Below are 23,017 nucleotides of genomic sequence, written 5' to 3'. Positions count from 1 at the left end.
AGGGCGGTCGCCCCCTCATGGTCTGGAGGAGCAGTAAGCCCTCCTCCGGTCCTCCTGGGCGTCCCGCCTGGGTACCAGCCACTCGCCACAATATGTTTATTATTTGTAAAATGTTTTTTGTTATTGGAGTGAATGTTTGTTCTGCCATGTCCCTTGTGTTTTGTGGGTGGTTCCCCAAGAGGCGGGGCCACCTGTCTATCACAGGGTCTGCCCCCAGCCTTATAAAGGCTCATGGGAAATGCAGTTCCTCTGCGGAGTCTTGGTGAGTTCTCCCCTTCTTGTTTATTTCTGGTCTTTGGAGTTTCTAACATTTTGATGTTTATTTGTGCTCTGTCTGAGAATTTTAACTTTTAATTAACATGTTGGGGACTTAAAGGCTACTGTGGATTGCTATTTTTAGGCCCCTCCCCTTTTTGTTCTTTTGAGCATTTTATTGTATTTCACTCTTTGTTAATAAAATCTTAATTGTAAGACTTGTCTCTGCTCCCGCCGGTGTTACACGGTTCTCCCCCTGGTGAGACATTCCCAAGAGTTTGAGACTATTTACCATTTACCAGCTCATCTCCATTAATCTCCAAGTCCTTAGCTTAGCATTTAGTCAGTCCTTAAGCTTCCGGTTTTCCTGGGTCAGCAGCCATACCACATACAATTCAGAGGAGGTCATCCACCTGAAGCTAAGCACGTTCAGGCCCAGCCAGTACTTGGAAGGAGGAAAATCTAGAAAAAAAACTTGGGTTACTGCTGGAAGAGGTGCTGGTGAGGCCAGCAGGGGGTGCATTGCTGTAAAAATGGCAACGTCCTTGAGATGAGACATAAAACCCGAGATCCTGACACTCTGCAGTCATAAAATATCCCTGGGCATCCTTCTAAAACAGAGGGGTATTTCCTGATGTCCAGGCTAAATTGCCCACCACGGCCTAGTTATTCTGGCCCCCTAATCATTCCCTGTCTCTCTCACCACTTCACCACCTAATAGCTAATGTGTGGTGAGCATACTGGAGTAAAAATGGCTGCTGTTGTAACATCCAGGTGAGTGCTACACATTGGTGGTGGTTGAAGTGGTTTCCCTCTGTCTAAGCACTCCGAGTAGTGAGAAAAGCACCATATAAATGTAATTATTATTAGCATTATTAGATAGATAGATAGATAGATAGATAGATAGATAGATAGATAGATAGATAGATAGATAGATAGATAGATAGATAGATAGATAGATAGATAGATAGATAGATAGATAGATAGATAGATAGATAGATAGATACTTTATTAATCCCAAGGGGAAATTCACATACACACATACATAACAATGCAGGTATACAGACAGACAATAACTTTGTATAATGTTAACGTTTACCCCCTGGGTGGAATTGAAGAGTCGCATAGTTTGGGGGAGGAACGATCTCCTCAGTCTGTCAGTGGAGCAGGACGGTGACAGCAGTCTTTCACTGAAGCTGCTCCTCTGTGATTCCTTTTAGTGAATGCAGTGGATTCTCCATAATTGATAGGATCCTGCTCAGCGCCCGTCGCTCTGCCACGGATGTTAAACTGTCCAGCTCCATGCCTACAATAGAGCCTGCCTTCCTCACCAGTTTGTCCAGGCGTGAGGCGTCCTTCTTCTTAATGCTGCCTCCCCAGCACACCACCGCACAGAAGAGGGCACTCGCCACAACCATCTGATAGAACATCCGCAGCATCTTATTGCAGATGTTGAAGGACGCCAGCCTTCTAAGTAAGTATAACCAGCTCTGTCCTTTGTTACACAGAGCATCAGTATTGGCAGTTCAGTCCAGTTTATCATCCAGCTGCACTCTCAGGTATTTATAGGTCTGCACCCTCTGCACACACTCACCTCTGATGATTACGGGGTCCATGAGGGGTCTGGGCCTCCTAAAATCCACCACCAGCTCCTTGGCTTTTGCTGGTGTTCAGTTGTAGGTGGTTTGAGTCGCACCACCTAACAAAGTCCTTGATTAGGTTCCTATACTCCTCCTCCTGCCCACTCCTGATGCAGCCCACGATAGCAGTGTCGTCATGAACTTTTGCATGTGGCAGGACTCTGAGTTGTATTGGAAGTCCGATGTATATAGGCTGAACAGGACTGGAGAAAGTACAGTCCCCTGCGGCGCTCCTGTGCTGCTGTCCACAATGTCAGACCTGCTAAGTGAGTTTGTTTTTCGTTGGTGGTTTTACTTTGGCGATGGAGTCGCTTTCTTTCAGCTTCATGCTGTAGCCTCAAACTTCTTTATTCTTCCGACTCATTAACTTCGGACCGCCTTGCCGACTCTTTGAGCTTCATGCTGTAGGTTCGCACTTCTGGGCTGGACCAACACACACACTTCCACACATAGACGTTTATATGTAAGATTATTATTATTATTATATTTTGGGCGAGATCCATTCTGTGGCCTTTTTAAAGGCCTCACCCCTTCTCCATTTATGTGGAGGCAGAGTTCCATGACAGATCAAATGAGAAGTCAAGCAAAATGGCTCCTTTTATTGGCTAACTGAACCGATTTACAATGTGCAAGCTATCGAGGCAACTGAGACTAGGGCTGCACGATTAATCTTTTTTTTCTCATGATAACGATATTTATGACCCACGATCAGTTAATAAATATCGTCGCGATTTTACAGTATAAATATCAAACTGTTTTTTATGGGCTGAGTTTACGGATTGGACTGCGTCACTATGACGTTACTGCGTCTAGATTGCAAGCGCTTTCTGAAGCAGTAGTAGTCAATAGCAGCAATAACAGTCAGTCAGAATAAACATATGATGGCGGAGCAATGTGAGGAAGGTGCAGAAGTGCGATCGTTAGTTCCTAAAAAGGGGTCATACTCAGTTGTCTGGAACTATTTCGATTTCGAGGAATGTGATGTTGATCAGGTACGAGTCTTGTGCAAACTTTGCTCCTGTTCCGTCCAAACGTCCCAAGGTAACACAACAGACCTCATCAACCACCTTAAAAGCCACCACAAAGTACACTATCAAGAATTTCAACGACTGAAGGCACAAACAGCAACAACAAAAAATTACCAGCCATCCACAACACAGACAACAATATCAGGGACATTGTTCAACGCAATACCATATCTGCCTAGCTCGCAAAGACACTGGGAAATAACAGAGGCGATCACGTACCATATAGCCAAGGATATGTGTCCAATAACCACCGTAAGCAGTGAGGGGTTTAAAAAAATGATCGCAACACTTGATAAAAGATATAGCATTCCCTCACGCAACCATTTTTCCAATGTTGCGCTGCCCTCGCTGTATGCGAAATGCCGAAAAGAAATAGAAAGAGACATTCTCAGGCTCAGCCTTGAATATTTTGCTGCCACGACCGACTTATGGTCAAGCAGAACTGCAGAACCGTATTTGAGCTTGACAGTTCATTTTATTGACAGCGAGTTTGAGATGAAAAGCAAGCTTTTGCAAACTTCGTTTTTCCCACAAGACCATACAGCGGAGTTTATTGCAGTCGGCCTCAAAGAAGCGATGTCCGCTTGGGGCTTGGTGGAAGAAAGACTTGTGTGCATCACAACGGACAACGCAGCTAATATGATTAGGGCAGCATCTGTGAATAACTGGCCGAGGCTACACTGGTTTGGTCACAGACTTCATTTACCAAAGGAATAATCGTCATTATTAATCGTGATAAAAATTTTGAGCAAAATAATCGTGATAATCATTTTTTCTGTTATCGTGCAGCCCTAACTGAGACCCCTTCTTCGGTCAGATTACAACCTGCCTGAAGAAGTCGCCTCATTTTCCTCGAAAGCTTGCACATTGTATTCGGTTCAGTTCGTCAATAAATGGTGTCATTTTTCTTGACTTCTCATTGCATCCATAATGGCTAACACAGCACAGCACCCTACTACTACAGAGGAGAAGAAAGTTGAGAGCCAAGGTTAAAAATCAAAGAAATTTTCAATACTTGTGAGAACCACCAAAATCCACCAGAGTGCATTCAAAATGACCTAAGGTTCGAGGTTCAAATCCCACTTCTAATACCATTTGTAGTAGTGTAACTAGTGTTGGTAACACTCAGTGTGGTAACCAACGCTAGTTTAAGACCCCCACAGGCCCCTGAGTGACTTGATGAATAGAGAGAGCTTCTTGATCGTACCGTAAACAATGCAGTGCGGTAATTCTCACTATTAATAGCGCATGCACACTCTTATCATTTCGTCGAATGAATGGCATATTCTCCTTGGTGATTTCAGCCTGCTGACACTTAATTGTTTCATTAAGGAGGTGGCAGGGGGGTCCCCGTTGGTAATTTCAGCACGCAGACGCTCAAACGTTTCATCAAGTATTGGGGGAGGGGGGACCCTTTCAGCCCCTGGACACAAGATTTTTTTTCATCAAGCCGGTGGGGGGACCCCCGCCCTGGTAATTTCAACCTGCTGACACTCGATTGTTTCATCCAGTGGGGAGATCCCATTTGGTGATTTTACCCCAAAGACTCTATTGTTTGTTTCCTTTGGTGACTTTAGCCCAGAGAAATTTGATTGTTTCATGGATATTTTTTTTGGGGGGGGGTTCGGGGGTCATCCCCTTTGGTGATTTCACCTCAAAATTATTTCATCATGCTAGTGAGAGACCCCCTTGGTGATTTCAAAACCTGCAGGCACTTGATCATTTCACAGTGGAGTTTTCATGGGAGTCCCCTTAGGTGATTACAACCCACAGACACTCAGTGGTGTCATCAAGCCCCCTTGGTGATTTCAGCACCAGGACACTTGATTTATTTTCATCAAGCAGGTGAGGAATCCCTCCTTGGTAATTTCAGTCTGCAGACACTAAATTATTTCATCCAACAGGGAGGTCCCATCTGGTGATTTTAGCCCATGGACACTTTCACTGAGCGACAGATCCCCCTTGGTAAATACAGCCTAAAGACACTTGTTTTATTGAGGAGGTGGGGGGGGTCCCCCCCCCGTTTGGTGATTTCAGCCTGTGAACACTCGATTGTTTCAACGAGCAGTGATTTCATCCCCACAGATGCTTGATTTTTTTTTCCATCCAACCCCCTTGATCATTTTAGCCCGTAACATAGCCCAGTTACTTGGGTGTCACACCCTCTAATGGGGTCACCCATTGCGGTCTGTTCCTACCCCTAGTCATACTACTGAGCAAGTGACCATGAGCAAGTCATGGTCCAATTGATAAACAAGAGAAATTTAACCAGTTGTATCTTTGGATGAAGGCATCAGCCAATTAATAAGAAGTAAACTCTCAATGCCTAAGTGACAATGTGGAAGGTTCCCAGACTTTTTCTGGCATCTTCTCCAGAGCTCAATGGCCTCCCTTACCTCACTGATGAGCACAGGCCCTTGCTCCAAAGGACAGTGGGCCACCTCCCCAAACAACAGCTGACTTTTAAAGTGGGTCTTCAATATCCTCTGGTTGCCTCTCTTCCAGGTGCACAAAATCTTCGCTTTCCAGGAAACAGACATCTGTGGAGTGAATAGAAATTCTGGTGACTTGCAAGTCATATGACATTGTATATAAGGATGCTAGTCTTCCTCTAATTAAATATCTCATATGTTCTATAAGCTTGTACGGATTTATTCATTTATTTTTCTTAGTTACTTTGTAGCAGCGCTATGGAGTAAAGGACTACATACCCCAGCTGCCCCAACAGTTTTGCTCTATTGGACGACAGCGGAGGATGCTGGGAAGGAAGCAGGACCTTTAAGTGGAGGAATCAGCAAGACGCAGAAAATGGTTGTTGGTCTGTCTATTCTGTGGCTGATTCAGACCTGTTTGGATTACCCGTGGATTCCTCGTGGATTACTGTTCCTGTCTGTCTCATGCAGAGGCGGATTAAGGTGGTCATGGGCCCCTAAGTTACTCTTTGTGTGGGCCCCCTGTTGCAGAGGATATAGACAGCCCCGCTAACTCATAATGCTTTACCAGAAAAAAATGATTTAATGCCACGTATAATAGCATGCTGGAAATATTACATAGCCGAAATGCACCCACTCGGGGTGCACTAGCATAAACAAACATCTGCAGAAATAACTTGACAGCCTTTACTATAAAGAGCAGCTCCACAGATAAAAGGCATTAACAGTGGATCTGCAAGTTAATAACCGCTATTAGCTTTCTAAACCAACAGGTGCAATAATGGCAGTAGTATACAGGCCATACTATATTACACATCTATATATATAATTCACTAAGCAGCCGACCAGGGCACGCAAGACAACCATGGGATAAGCACGACATAGCCACGCCCACCAACACACAGAGCCCCGGTCACCAACTCTAAGACCATGGGATACGACGACAACTCACAGAGCCACGCCCACCAACTCTAAGACCATGGGACGAGAACGCCTGCTGACCCGCCCACCCACCTGACTGTTACCAGCATTCACCGCAATGTACTGGAGTGTAAAACTATCGCAGCTGCTAAGCTTTCAGCCACATGAGATTGAGCAATAACAGGTCTGTGATGCCCTTAGATGTCCGGGGTTGCACGCGTGCTGCACTGAATGGATCAACGTGTGTCTACCCGTGGGTAAGCCGTTGAACCCCATTCGTGATGGGTCCGGGGCTTGCAATTGTTCCCCATGAACGAGGAATTCCCAGTAAGTGCGGGTCATAAGCTCGCACTGATTAAGTTCCTGCCCTTTGTACACACCACCTGTCGCTACTACCGATTGGATGTTTTAGTGAGGTCCTCGGATCGGCCCTGCTGCGGTCGCTCGCAGCCTCTGGCGGAGCACCGAGAAGACGATCGAACTTGACTATCTAGAGGAAGTAAAAGTCATAATTCTGTAGGTGAACCTGCAGAAGGATCATTACCGGTTGAGCAGACCCGTCATTGGACGGTTAGGACCCGAAACCTCTCAGGCCCACTTCCCCGCCCTCTCTCCGGAGAGGCAGAGGGGGCGGAAAGGGCATCCTCCCTGGCCATCCTTCCCCTCTCCCCCTGTTCCGCCCTCCATGTCCGACCACCATCCAGCCCCGTCCCTCGCTCTGGGAGGTGGGGGCACGGCGGCGGTCCTCCAGTTTTCAGTCACGGACAATTGTATGTTGCTCTCTCCAGAGTTCCATCTTTTCATTCACTTACAGTCGTATCCTCAACCCACCCCATTTGAACAACTGTGTCTTTCAGGAAGTGTTCACCCATCGATACATAATTATGCGTTGGCTAGTATCAAATAAAACAAGACCCATAAAAATACAATACAGTAACACAAAGTAATAACACAACAGCATCACAATCATACGGCAAATACACATTTTCCTACCTTTAGAAGGTTTTCTTCCTTGTTGTCCAGAAAGAGAAGTCCTTGATGAGGCTGGTAAAATCTATCCATCCCATCCATTTTCCAACCTGCTGAATCCGAACACAGGGTCACGGGAGTCTGCTGAAGCCAATCCCAGCCAACACAGGGCGTAGGCAGGAACCAATCCTGGGCAGGGCGCCAACCCATCGCAGGACACACACACACACACACACACCAAGCACACACTAGAGCCAATTTAGGATCGCCAATCCACCTAACCTGCATGTCTTTGGACTGTGGGAGGAAACCCACACAGACACGGGGAGAACATGCAAACTCCACGCAGGGAGGACCCGGGAAGCGAACCACAGGTCTCCTAACTGCGCCACCGTGCCGCCCCTGGTAAAATCCAGTTTGCGCAAAATATCACTTTCAGTTTACATCAGAAACAGGTGATTCGGTCTGTTTTGGCCCATTGTGGATTTTTTGTTTTTAACTAGTCTTAGTTTTGAAAACGAACGCTCCCCGCTAGCATTCGCTACAGGCAAAGTCATAACCGGAGTGCATTTGGAAAAACTGACTGTAATTTTCTTCCTCATATAAGCTGCAGCAGTGACCTTGCTGAGATGTCCTTGTTTTCTTTAATAAATCCTCCACAAAATCTTCCTCCAGATCTCCTGCACATTTCTTCTGAAGATTAGCCGCTCCAGTTTGAAGATCTTCTACAGAGATGGAGGGAATATTGCTCAAAAATCCAAACGTCTGCTCAGTGTCTTTGTAAGGGTGATACCTCCGATCCAGTTCAGCAACAAGTCTGTCCATGACGGCGATAAAAACTGTTGTTTTGAACTTGTCTCGGCCTGATCGTTCACAGTCAGATTCAGTGGATTCATCTGCTTGTTTTTTTTCCTTTTTCTGTGCCTCTGTGTGTTCATTTTGAAGTGTTGGAACACAGTTGGTGACATGTTCTTTGCACCACTCTCAAAGTTGTCAAAATCATCTCGCAGGCAGGCTACATAATTCCTCAAAGAGCTAATGAGATCAACAGTGTTACATAAATCCAAATCAACTACCTGCATAGCTAGTGCTAGTCTTGTAAAAGCGTGGCAGTATGCGATGCCACATGTTACACAAAAAGGAAATCTCTATTTTTTTCCATCTTCGCATAGAGTGTCCTGGCTTCATCCCGAGTCAGTAAGGGTTTGGTTTGGGTCATCAGCTAACTTTTGCAGTGACTCTTGAATTCTGGCGTGGAACTTTTATTGCTGGTGCGTGTGCCAACCATCTAGTATCTGAAAAGCCTTTCAAAGCCTCTGTCCTGTGGATTAGCATTTTGTTGCTGACTGGATGAAGATTTGACAGCCTTGAAATATCCAGTCAATTTAGGGATTTTCTTTAGCAGTTCTTGGTTACACTGTTCTTTCATTCGTTGTGCTTTTCGTTTTTGTGCTTCGCTATCATATTTTCTTTCGGGCATTTTGCCTATATGTTGTCCAGTTACCCAGAATAATCCAGTGGTGTGGTATGAACTCAAAACAAAATAAACTTTAACTGGGTCACATCTACCCAATCAGCTGTTTAAATTTAAAATGTTTCTTATTGGCCAATGGATGTCAGGGAGGCGGTTTTCTTTTAGTAAATTAAAAAAATAATTAAGAATAGTGTGAACAATCCCAGGCCCCTAGGCTGCAGCCTGGGCCAGCCTGTGGATTAATCCACGCCTGGTCTCGTGCCCGTCCAATCGTGAGAGTTGTGTATTGGTAACACCTTCGTCTGAGGGAGCGCTAACCAATCACCTCTTCCAGCACTGCCACAGGAAACTGGTAGGACAAACTTTACACTCCCTTCAGTGAACCGTTCCCAGCTCATCATCTGTTACCTCTACATTTGGACTGTGTTTTGGACTTTGTCGTCACTGTTTATTGTTAGGTGTTTTTTGTTGTGTTATTGAGTGTCGTCACTGTAGGGGAGTAGGGAGACTTAACTTTATTTGTTATTTATATTTTCATTTAATCTCCTTCTTCTTTCGGCTGCTCCCGTTAGAGGTTGCCACAGCGGATCACCTTTTTCTGTATCTTTCTGTCCTTTGTTTCTTGCTCTGTTTATACACCTGCCATCTTCACGTCCTCTCTCACCCCATCCATAAACCTTCTCTTAGGCCTTCCTCTTTTCCTCTTGCCTGCCACCTCTATCCTTAGAACCCTTCTCCCACTATACCCAGCATCTCTCCTCTGCACATGTCCAAACTAACGCAATCTCACCTCTGTAAACCGTCCAACTTGAGCTGACCCTCTAATGTCCTCATTTCTAATCCTGTCCTTCCTCGTCACACCCAATGCAAATCTTAGCATCTGTAACTCTGCCACCTCCAGCTCTGTCTCCTGCTTTCTGGTCAGGGCCACCGTCTCCAGCCCATATAACACAGCTGGTCTCACTACCGTCCTGTAGACCTTCCCTGTCACTCTTGCCGATACCTGTCTGTCACAAATCACTCCTGACACTCTTCTCCACCCACTCCACCCTGCCTGCACTCTCTTCTTCACTTCTCTTCCACAATCCCCATTACTCTGTACTGTTGATCCCAAGTATTTAAACTCATCCACCTTTGCCAACTCTACTCCCTCATCCTCACCATTCCACTGACTTCCCTCTCATTCACACACATGTATTCTGTCTTGGTGGTCTTACTGACCTTCATTCCTCTCCTCTTACAGCAGATCTCCAGCTCTCCAGGGTCTCCTCAACCTGCTCCCTACTCTTGCTAAAGATCACAATGTCATCAGCAAACATCACAGTCCAAGGAGACTCCTGTCTAATCTCGTCTGTCAGCCTGTCCATCATCATTGCAAATAAGAAAGGCCTCAGAGTCGATACTACTTTATTATTGATTTAATCTGCCGTGTGTTTATGTCTCTGTGAGTGAGTGTGTGCGAGTCGGGCCAAGGCTGGGTGTGTTCCCAGGGTAACCAGATGAAAAAATAAATAAATCACCGACCCTGTGACGGTGTGAGTCTTAGCAACACCACAGCCGCTACAACTTATTCATTATACAGGGTGATTCTAATGAGTGGGGCCCTGAGTTATGATGTATTACTGTTGCAATCCAAACAAAATAAAGATCACAATTTGCCTGGATAAATGGATCAATTTCCAGCAAGATGGGGCAACCTATCACACATCAGCTCCCAGCATGGCACAAATTGAATTGTTTTTTTGGCAATGGGATCATTTCAATGGGACTATGTTCACCTCGTTCCCCGGACCTGTTACCTCCAGATTCTTCACATTGGGGAGCGCTGATAAGAACAAGCCTCGTACATTTACAACAATTCCAGTGAAACATTGAACAGGAAAATGGCTGCCATCACCCCTACGATGCTTGCCAATATGGAGCGCCGTGTCGATCTGTGTTTCCAAAAAGAAGGCAACCATTTCCAACACCGAATGTGATTGGATCGTTTACACATCTATCAAGGTAGGCACCGTTTTTATTTTGTTTCTATCGCTTCATCATTACGTGAGTAACACGTCATAACTCGAGGGCCCCACCCATTAGAATCTCCCTGTAGCTCGTACCTAATCTTATTTGCTTTGTCTTTTCTTGTAACTTTCTCTTTGCCATCTCATAAAGCACTTTGAACTACATTCTTTGTAAGAAAATGTGCTATAGAAATCAGTGTTGCTGTTGTAGAAAATAATGTAGCTTTAACACACACATTGAAAGATTCAGTTCCACTGTTATAAGTTAAAATTAGGGCTGGGCAAGTTAATACGTTATTATCGCGTTAATGCATTAATTAATTATTTTATCACACGTTAACACAGTTTTTGTTATTATTATTATAATTTTGAAAGCCTCAGTCTCACTAGCGATCGATACAGATCAGTTATCTTCTTGTTACAGCGCTTTTCGATACGCTTTTGCTAGAAGGAAAGTTAGATTTGTTGATTTGACCTCGATTCCCTGCGCGCGAGTGAGTAGCGAAGAGCAAACAGCTTCTAAAATGGCATGTGGAGAGATACCAAAGTGAATGCTCAAAGCAAAATAATCTGTGGATGACTTTTTTCGTATTATCACCGAATTGGACTCTGATTTGTCGGACTCGGATTTTGATGCAAGTGATCTGGAGATGGAGATCGAAAAGGAAAGTGAGGTACCAGCATCAGTTGATTGTGGTGCTGAACACGTTCGTGTAGCTGATGCACCTTTGGCAGCGTTCGCCTGGAAGGACAGACACTTACGATGACATGAGGTACAAACCATATTGCTTCTCACAAAGACAGCCAGCCCACCGTGCATTCCTGCTGGCCGTCAAGATGCCGCAAACTGCAAACAGGCGCCGACAGCAAGCACAACAAGCAGCAACAGATGTTTTATGTGATTTATGTGTGAAGCCATTGTTTTGTGCACTTTTCAGAAAACTGAGTTTCTTGGAAAAAAATATTAGCCCTCAAAGAGTTGCTACTGAACATAAACTGTTTATGCTGCTCTCTGATAAAAGAAAATGTTTCTGCTGGTATCTGTTCAGATAAAAAAGAAAACAGATTTAGAAATGTTAACTTGCTGTTGCTCGGAAGGTGCCTGTTATAATGTTGTGATCGTGGCTCTGGACTCTGAGGGGAACTTGTTTTTCTAGAACAAACTAGATAAAACGTTAATGCCCTGGCAGTGGCAAATAGCTTTGGTTTTATATTTGATTTGATTACATTAACGTTTAAGATGAGATTTACAAGAAATATTTTAAACTGCTACTATGTAAAGGGAATACTGCTGTTAAAAAGCACCTTATTTGTTTAAAGTGTTTGCAAACCAAATACACGCAATACACTACTTCTGAGTTCATTGTTGAATTTTGCACATAACAATGTGATTGTTGTAATTGCTGCGAAATATTGTTTTCTGATGGTTATCTACTATAAGAAGAGAACGGGCATTCCAGCCGTATCAGAGGATGTTTCATTACCCGGACAGGAGGTAAGTACAATGACGCAAGTGAATTTGTACCCAGCCAGTATGATTTAACAGACGGACTAAGAAAAAGTTGAGGACTGGGATTCGTTTCATTCCCCATACACTAGATGGCAGTGGTCCTCATATGGTAACCCAGTAGGGACACCTGCAATGGTGCTTGGGAGTTGGAGTCCTGAAGTACCTGAGTATTGATAGAACGTGCTGCCAGGGGATGACCTCCCTACTTTTTGTTTGACCCGGAAGTGCTTCCTCAAGGATATGGCGTGATACTGGACACGTTCCTGGGTCCAACTTTAAAGGATTCTGCTGCCTCACATTGGGGAGTTCGAGTTGGGAGGCAGCGGGCAACACTCAGCAGAGGTAGAGAAGGAGGAAGAACTGTGTAATTTCTATTGGAATAGTGGCTGATTTCTGGAGAGAGGACTGTGAGAAAGTGCCTTGTGAGAATAAATATCTTTAATTTTATTCGAAAAAGACTGATGTATTGCTGTGGCTTGGGTTTGTGGCTCCCCCTATTGGTCACAGTATGTAGGTACAGCAAATGAGAAAACCTTAAGAAATCTTAAGTTAGATGATACTTGAGCCTCACGTGGAATGCAATACACAACAAGTTTCTCTTTTTCCCTTTTTTTTTTTGCATATATTATCAACTTTTTTCCTTATTTTGCATGTAGTGAGAAGTTAAGCAAAATTACACCTTTTATTGGCTAGCTAGAAAGATTACAATATGCAAGCTTTCGAGGCAACTCAGGCCCCTTCTTGAGGCAAGATGAATTTCACAGAAATCTTTCAAATGAAGACCCTTGGACTGTGGAGTTATTTTTCCTTGTACAACGAGTCACACTATTGCTGGAATGCCTTTCTGGTAACTGCATTTGAACGATTTTGAACAATTTTGACAAACGCAGTTACAAGAGTTGTTGGTATCCTCAGCTCAAAAGATGCCATCATAAATCAAACTGCCCCAAATGAATAAAACGTTCTATTTTTCCCAGACCTTTAATATGGTCCTCACCTGTGTGTCCACAATCTGCAGAGCACCTCCTGGCCCCGTGTACAGAATAAGCCTGTCATGGTCAGTTTTCTCCAGAAAATCAAAAAGAACCTTCTGGTTCTCCTCCGCTGCAATGAAGCGGTTCCATCGGTCTGTCTTTACACGGAGTGAAAGGAATGCTCGTTCTCTGAAGAAATCGATTCGCTCATCGGCGGCAACGTTGGGCTTTGGCGGCTCAGACGCTGGTTTGATGTCTTCAGCCATCCTGCTTGACTGGTGCTAAAGCTCAGAAATCACTGATGGGGTTGCTGCGGAAGGAAATGACAACGTCAAAATAAATCTGTTGAAGGCTTTACTCGAGCCATGGGGCAACTACATTAAAAACTATACAACTGCCCAGAGGGTGAGGAGCAACAAGACAATTAAAAAATGAAGAGCGTGGAGAGCTGGTGGTGTTCATATCTGTCGTGAATTTAGAATTCTTTCTTTCCAACCTCGACAAGATGTGGCAGTGAGGTAATTGCACTCGGTTGAGGCAATCTGGAGGGTCAATTAGCACGTGGCTGATTCTTATGAATTTGGCCCAAAAACCCTTCCTGCACACCAACCTACCGTGCGGTCGCTGAGACTCAAAGATCGGGTTTGTGCACCAGTAGTTAAAGTATGAATACCGGCGACCCACACCAGACCCATACAGACTTAACTGTAATGACCTGTAAATATTGTGACTGACATACGGCAAAATGGCCCATCCAAAATGGCGCCGTAAGTTGATGCATGACTCTGTATGAAGAAAGATATACTGTATGGTATACCGAGCATTAGTGTACTGTATACACACATAAAGCACACTACGTGCAATTATTATATGTGTGTGTTTATGGATACGCTGGAAAGACACAATAAGACAAATTTCAAATGCACTATATAACAGTTAGAAAGAGGTGAAAGGTCAAAAGTGTTAAATAATAGTGGGCACCAGAACCCCACATAATGGTTTGAGCACTCATATTGAAAGAAAACTCAACAATGATAAATAATGTCCAGAGAAAACAAACGAGGCAGATTCCAGGATTGAGGAGTATAGTAGAAAAGACTGCATGACCAGATAGATAGATAGATAGATAGATAGATAGATAGATAGATAGATAGATAGATAGATAGATAGATAGATAGATAGATAGATAGATAGATAGATAGATAGATAGATAGATAGATAGATAGATAGATAGATAGATAGATAGATAGATAATGTGAAAGGCACTATAAGATAGATAGATAGACAAAGAAAGGCACTATAGATAGATAGACAGATAAAGAAAGGCACTATAGATAGATATGTGAAAGGCACTATAAGATAGATTTTTTTTTTTTTTTTTTTTTGTTCTTTGTTTCACCTTATACAATTTCTTGTATTAGGAATTTGGTAGTTTTCGCATACCCCTTGGGGTCAGAGCTCTGGGTCAGCCATTGTACAGCGCCCCTGGAGCAATTACAGGTTAAGGGCCTTGCTCAAGGGCCCAGCAGAGTAGAATCTCTTTTGGCAGTGACGGGGATTTGAACCGGCAACCTTCGGGATACCAGCGCAGATCCTTAGCCTCAGAGCCACCACTCCGCCCATAGACAGATAAAGAAAGGCACTATAGATAGATAGACAGATAAAGAAAGGCACTATAGATAGATAGACAGATAAAGAAAGGCACTATAGATAGATATGTGAAAGGCACTATAAGATAGATAGATAGATAGATAGATAGATAGATAGATAGATAGATAGATAGATAGATAGATAGATAGATAGATAGATAGATAGATAGATAGATAGACAGACAAAGAAAGGCACTATAGATAGATAGACAGATAAAGAAATGCACTATAGATAGATAGATAGATAGATAGATAGATAGATAGATAGATAGATAGATAGATAGATAGATAGATAGATAGATAGATAGATAGATAGATAGATAGATAGATAGACAGACAGACAGACAGACAGACAGACAGACAGACAGACAGACAGACAGACAGACAGACAGACAGACAGATAGATAGATAGATAGATATTCATTGATACTTGTGTTCTTCTATTATTAAAGCTTATATTTTGGCACAGTAAGTGGAGACGTTAATTAACATTGTCATCCCCACCTTTACTTAATGTTCCAGTATTATTATCAAGTCATTTACTTTTCGCTGTCTGCTGTGGGGGTTACGAAATTCATGATAAAATCTCAAAGTCACATCTCTGTCCTTACAGTGTACAACTGGGGTCTAAGTGTCATTACTGAGGTCCTCTACACTCTACAACACTTACTTTAATTCTCTGTTTCTTTACCTCTGTATATCTACGTGTGTGTGTGTGTGTGTGGTTGTGTGTGTGTGTGTGTGTGTGTGTGTGTGCATCACACACTTTTTGTTGTAAGTATTATGCATCCACTTCATTTACACTCACCTCCACCTTTTGCAGTCATAGTGATACTGCAAGTCAGATATCAAAGACACTCTATTATATGTAAAATGGTGCTATATAAGATAGGAAAGGCAATGTAAAGGTACATATAGTAGAAGACAGAAAATGTAACACAGTAAAGACTATGTAAAAATGCACAAAACATTTTTATATGTGGAAAAGTTCTTAAATTCTGTAGTTGTTGCACATACGTATACTTATCTGTTTATCACAAATGCTAACAGTACCTGTGTACATTTTTACATATGCACACACAGTTCTGTGAACAAGTCATTTTGCAAAATGTTTAGCAACTATTTGGAAAAAATCCATATTTGCATGTACTCCACATGTTTAAATTGAAACAATTTGCTCCAAAGATTTAAACACAAATGCTTAGAAATTTAGAAACATGAATACAATCAGCTGTAGCCCAAAAAAAAATGAAATACCTGAAGTGCAGAATTCGACTCTCCAAGGCTCCTCAGAAGCACAGAACAGCTGGTGCAAAACGCAGCCGGGGAAGCTTGATAAAAAAAAAAAAAAAAAAAATGAGAGAGGACTGATTATTGATGAGCTGCCCAGCGCGTGCCCGGGTATGACGTCACATTCAGCTGCTCACCTGCTTGGTGGGGTAAGATGATCTGCATGGAGCTCTCAAGGGAAGCTCACATTGCCTTTTGTTTTTTTTTTTTTCTATTCTTTGTCCTCTAATAATAGCATATTAGATTTCTATAGTGTGCCCTGCCATGCATCAGCCAGTGCAAAGAATGGCATGCACAGATGACATTACTATAACCAGTAATACTCTCCCACATAAGATTTATCAATATTTTTGTTCATAAGCTTCATTGCAGAACAATGAATTAGTAGACCTGCCATTGCTGTGTCTAAAAATTATGGTGCCCTGAAATGGGGGGGGTGGTGGGTCTGGGGGGGCGTGTAGAAAAAGTGTTGTCATTTGTACATGGTATGCAAGTGCCCTTAAATGAAAATCTGCAATGTGCACTTTAATCATGGCTGAATTGCTTGATTTGTAGTTGTAAATTGTGGACAATACGGGTTTAAATTAAAGAAAAACGTGTCTGTGTCTCTAACACTATCGAGGCCACACAATACTTACACACAGATATTTACACACTTACAAACACTGTATGATCATTCTCAGCTTGGTATCACATATTTCTCCATGTCTTAATGCCTGACTAACATTTTAAGCTCTCTCTTCATCTTCAGTAATGGCAGCTTTTTCTCGCCTACTGTCAACGTTTCTCCTTTCATCTGTCCTGGCTTTGTTCTCGTTCCCCTGGTATATTTGTTAACCTGCTCATTCCTTTTCAGTAATGTGCATGTGTGTCTATATCTCCATCCATCAATTTTTAATCTTGCATATTCTGAACAGGGTCATGGGAAGTGTGGAGCCTATCCTAGAAAGCCTCACACACTTAAATATTATACTTACACATACAGTTGTGCTTGAAAGTTTGTGAACCATTTAGAATTTTCTATATTTCTGCATAAATATGACCTAAAACATCATCAGATTTTCACTCAAGTCCTAAAAGTAGATAAAGAGAAACCAGTTAAACAAATGAGACAAAAAATATTATACTTGGTCATTTATTTATTGAGGAAAATGATCGAATATTACATATTTATGAGTGGCAAATGTATGTGAACCTCTAGGATTAGCAGTTAGTTTGAAGGTGAAAATCGAGTCCGGTGTTTTCAATCAATGGGATGACAATCAGGTGTGAGTGAGCACCCGGTGTTATTTAAAGAACAGGATCTATCAAAGTCTGCTCTTCACAACACACGTTTGTGGAAGTGTATCATGGCATGAACAATGGAGATTTCTGAGGACCTCACAAAAAGAGTTGTTGATGCTCATCAGGCTGGAAAAGGTTACAAAACCATCTCTAAAGAGTTTGGACTCCACCAATCCACAGTCAGACAGATTGTGTGTACAAATGGAGGAAATTCAAGACCATTGTTACCCTCCCCAGGAGTGGTCGACCAACAAAGATCACTCCAAGAGCAAGGCGTGTAATAGTCGGCGAGGTCACAAAGGACCCCAGGGTAACTTCTAAGCAACTGAAGGCCTCTCTCACATAGGCTAATGTTCATGTTCATGAGTACACCATCAGGAGAACACTGAACAACAATGGTGTGTATGGCAGGGTTGCAAGGAAAAAGCCACTACTCTCCAAAAAAACATTGCTGCTCGTCTGCAGTTTGCTAAAGATCACGTGGACAAACCAGAAGGCTATTGGAAGAATGTTTTGTGGATGGATGAGACCAAAATAGAACTTTTTGGTTTAAATTAAAAGCGTTATGTTTGGAGAAAGGAAAACACTGCATTCCAGCATAAGAACCTTATCCCATCTGTGAAACATGGTGGTGGTAGTATCATGGCTTGGGCCTGTTTTGCTGCATCTGGGCCAGGACGGCTTGCCTTCATTGATGGAACAATGAATTCTGAATATCAGAGAATTCTAAAGGAAAATGTGAGGACATCTGTCCATGTACTGAATCTCAAGAGAAGGTGGGTCATGCGGCAAGACAACGACCCTAAGCACACAAGTCGTTCCACCAAAGAATGGTTAAAGAAGAATAAAGGTAATGTTTTGGAATGGCCAAGTCAAAGTCCTGACCTTAATCCAATCGAAATGTTGTTGAAGGACCTGAAGCGAGCAGTTAATGTGAGGAAACCCACCAACATCCCAGAGTTGAAGCTGTTCTGTACGGAGGAATGGGCTCAGATTTCTCCACGCCGGTGTGCAGGACTGATCAACGGTTACCGGAAACGTTTAGTTGCAGTTATTGCTGAAAAGGTGGGGGAGGGTGGGGGTAACAGCAGATACTGAAAGCAAAGGTCACATACTTTTGCCACTCACAAATGTGTAATATTCGATCATTTTCCTTAATAAATAAATGACCAGGTATAATATTTTTGTCTCATCTGTTTAACTGGTTTCTCTTCATCTACTTTTAGGACTTGAGTGAAAATCTGATGATGTTTTAGGTCATATTTATGCAGAAATATAGAAGATTCTAAAGGGTTCACAAACTTTCAATCACAACTGTACATATAGACAAACATACTGTATATACATAAGAGGGAATCAAAAAAGCAAAAGCAACTCACCCTTTAATCCTAGTAACTGTGAGTAGATGAACCTAACAGTTCTATCACTTCTCCATATAGTCTCCCTACAGGTCGATGCACTTCTTGTATTATTCTAACTTCTTCACTCCTTGTGAGAAGAAGCTGTTTGGCTTCTCCCAAATCCAAGTCTGCACATCTTGATTAACCTCATCATCAGTTGTGAACCTGCAGCCACATAGAGCCTCTTTAATTAGGCTGAAGATACGATAGACGCTGTAAGGGGGATGTGGAAAATGTTCCAACTGCGGCCGCTGCATGGGGACGTGCATTGTTATGGAACAGCAAGAATGTTTTGACAGCATTCTTCTTTTGATGCAAATTGCAGATTTCAGTTTCTCTCTGTGCATAGCACAGTACACTGCACTGGTCACTGATTGTGCATGTTCCTAAAAATGTGTTAGAAGGTCATCATGATTTTCTTGGCGAAAGGCTGTCATTTGAATTTCTACTTTACTGTAGACGACTGGTGTTTCCACTGTATGCTTTGTCTCTTGCTTTCTGGTTCACAGTGATAGGTCTCATCTCTGGTGACAATCTGATCCAAAACACTTGGATCTTCGTCATAATGTTTCAGGAATTGGGTCATGACCTCCATGTGCTGTTGCATGTTCAGATCAGCAAGTTGTTCGGGTAGCCATCATGTGCAAACTTTACAATACCCCAAGTCATCACACATTATGGCACGTGCTGATCTATAGTTGACACCCAGATGTGCAGCAACAACGGGCAACGTAAGCCGTCAGTCTTCTCCAATGAAGGCATTCGCCATGTTGACATGGGCTTGTGTGGTGATGGTTGACCGGATTGAGCTTCATGGGTTACACTTATTCTTCCTGCTTTAAACCTTTCTACCCATTCATAAATTTTTAATGTTTTCACTTCCGTACTGACCCAGCATCCTTCAGTGAATTTCATCAGATTTCATATTCTCTGCCCAAAGAAATTTCACCACAGTGTATTGTTCAACAATCATGCAATCCCAAAGCAGAGATTCCTTGTTGATTTCAACTTGGTTTCAACTCGACTAATGGCACAGCACTAAGCTGTGTGTGTCTGAACTACCCATAGGCCATTGCAAAGGTGTTTTATTACATTGGCTTCTATCTGTTGTCATGCCCTGCCCGGGATTGGTTCCCGCCTTGCGCCCTGTGTTGGCTGGGATTGGCTCCAGCAGGCCCATGTGACCCTGTGTTTGGATTCAGCGGGTTGGAAGATGGATGGAGATTATATATATATATACATATATATATATATATAATATACATACATATACACACACAAGGTGTGTAAACCCATGCTGTGAAAGGCCCAGAGTTCTAAAACTATTGAAATTGTCAAAAAAAAATTTGAAATGCAGAGATGTCAGATAATTGAAAAGATCTATTCTGGGCATTTCTGTCCTAGGAGGTTTCGTTTTGCTGACGTGCTCACATCGCTTGTATATTATGGGAGGGAGTAAAGGAAAAGAGATACCGTTTTGCCAATGTGCTTGCCCTGCTTCTGTAATAGCAGATAAGCGAGTGACTCTCTCTTCGGATGTTTCATTCTGCTGATGTGTTGGCCTCACTTGTGTATCCTTGGACCCCTTAGGCCAACTCCACCTCTCACTTCTGGGCCGGACAGACACGCAAACTTTCATGTGTAGACGTTTATATAGAAGATATATACGTGTGTGTGTGTGTGTATATTATATATATATATATATATATATATACACACACACACATTTATATATACTGTACATAAATATTTATATATACGTAAATATGTTCTGTGGTCTCCATTGTTGCTCCACCATTCTTTACAGAGAGAACTGTGTTCTTCATTGCAAAGTGCTTTATTGATTTTGCTGCTTTTATGAAAAATTCAGAGTTGTATTGTACACCTGAAATAAGCTTCATTAAGGGTTTTCTTCATGCCTCACTCCAGTAAAGCCCAGAAATGTCAAGACCTTCATGAGAGATGCTCAAACCATATCCCAGTTTTTTTTTTGTCCCAGCTGATACTTCAGTGATGGCAGTGAATATTTGGTGGCTTTTCTGAAGAATCAACCATCCATTTGCAAAAGACAACCTAAACTAGACAAGGTCTTGGTGTTTACTTATATTTCATAGTACCGGATTAACTATAATGTCATTTTAAGCCCATTTTTAGATTTGTCTTTCCAATCTCATCCCAAGTAGCCAAAACAGATCTCTCTAAAGCTTCATATTTTCAAATCTTCTAAACAGCTGAATTAACCCATTGGGGAGTTTATATATTTTATATTGTCAAGGGTTAATAATTGGCATTCTATAAGGCTTGGAAATCATAACAAATGCAATTGCGTTCATATAAAAATTACTAATGAGCACTTTGGACATCACTTCAGGTATTTTTTTTTCTTTTGGCCAATGCCTCACAAGTTTGAGAAAAACTCCACAAATTAATTTCGATCAGACTCGTCATAATGGCTAGCTTTTTGAAGTTCCTCCTTATTTTTGGCCCTATTGACACACAAAAACATTTTTTTGGTCATTTTTGCACAATATATTGTACAGGAAATTACACCCTTGTGACAAAGAGGGTGTCTTCAAAAGAGGGCGGAGTGGTGGCTCTGAGGCTAGAGATCTGCACTGGCAATCGGAAGGTTGCCGGTTCGAATCCCGTCAATGCCAATAGGGACTCTGCTCTGTTGGGCCCTTAAGCAAGGCCCTTAAACTGCAATTGCTGAGCGCTTTGAGTAGTGAGAAAAGCGCTATATAAATGCAAAAAATTATTAAAAAAAATTATTATTATTATTATTATTATTAAAATGATCAGAAGGACTTGTACAAGTGCCTGCTACATCAACTGACCATCCCGCAAGAGGTTTATCCACTCATGAGATATGAGGAGTCAAAGTTGCTCCTTTTCACAAAGCTTCGCAAAATGGGGATTGGTAATATAGACACGTGGAATGTCACTGTGTGCTATTTTGAGATTGCTGATCATGAATTATAATTATCTTTTTGAAATTTGATTCTTGCCAGTGGTCTTAGCCCTCTAAGAACTTCTCTCAGAAGGTTAAAAACAAAAAAATTCTAACATAAATATATTGGGTATCGTTTCAGTCTATTTCGAGGTCACCAATTATGATGTTATTTTTGATCCATTAGAAGGGATATAGCCCTCTATGGACTACTTATCAGAGGGGGTGAAATGACACATTTCTGGTACAATTAAGAAAATTTACACTTTAAACATTTAAACTGAAGTACACATTTTAATAAATTAAATTTCTGAAACAACTATTTTGGTTTATTATGTTCCTCTGCTTTATAAAGTAAACCATTAGATTTCTTATGAACACCCCAAATTAGGACGGCTTACACTAATGGAGACTTTTTTTTATTTAGAGAAGACGACACTTATCCAACCAATATTTACACCTATTTAAGAAGTTTAAATTTTTGGATTATTTGTTTCACCTGAACAAACATTTTAATCAGGCCAAATATACATGTCTACACATATAAGGAAAAAAAGTCAAAACTAAAGATGTTTTGGTATACTTTGTAATAAAAATGAAATTTCACTACGACTCTACTGTCACCTTTACTTTTTTTTTTCTAAACATATCAAGAACCAAAGCTACTCACTCAGCAAGTTACACTTAAAACAAAGATTCATTCACACTACGATGAAAACAATATAATTAGAATAAATGTGCATAAATGAGAGTCACTGGGGCAAAAATGCCATAAATGTGCCACCAAATGGCCGGCACAAGGATAATTACAGCAGTATGGGCACCAAACAGAAAATCAGCACTTTCAAAACTATATATAACTGATCAAATAAAGAGAAAGCCACAATACAGCTTGAAGGGAGTTAGAGGTTGCAGTTTAAACAAACCTGCTACACAAAATTGTATATTTAATTAAAAAACAAAGGATTAAACATCATAAATTTTTGTACATATATACATTTTATTATAAAATATATATATAATAGTATAGATATATATATATATTATACATATATATATATATGTTTAACGTTTCCTACAGATTTTTCCTGCATGTACAGTTTTATAAAAGAGAATGTTAAGGTGCAAAGAAAACTAGTTTTGTTTCAAAGGCTTTTTCAATTAATTTGGGAAGGGATATTTTTATTAGAAGATATTGGTCTATTGTGACAATTCCAAATTAATCCCCCTTC

This window comes from Erpetoichthys calabaricus, chromosome 8 (genome assembly GCF_900747795.2).
Source record: "Erpetoichthys calabaricus chromosome 8, fErpCal1.3, whole genome shotgun sequence".
Lineage (NCBI taxonomy): Eukaryota > Metazoa > Chordata > Cladistia > Polypteriformes > Polypteridae > Erpetoichthys > Erpetoichthys calabaricus.
This window is presented reverse-complemented; position numbering follows the sequence as displayed.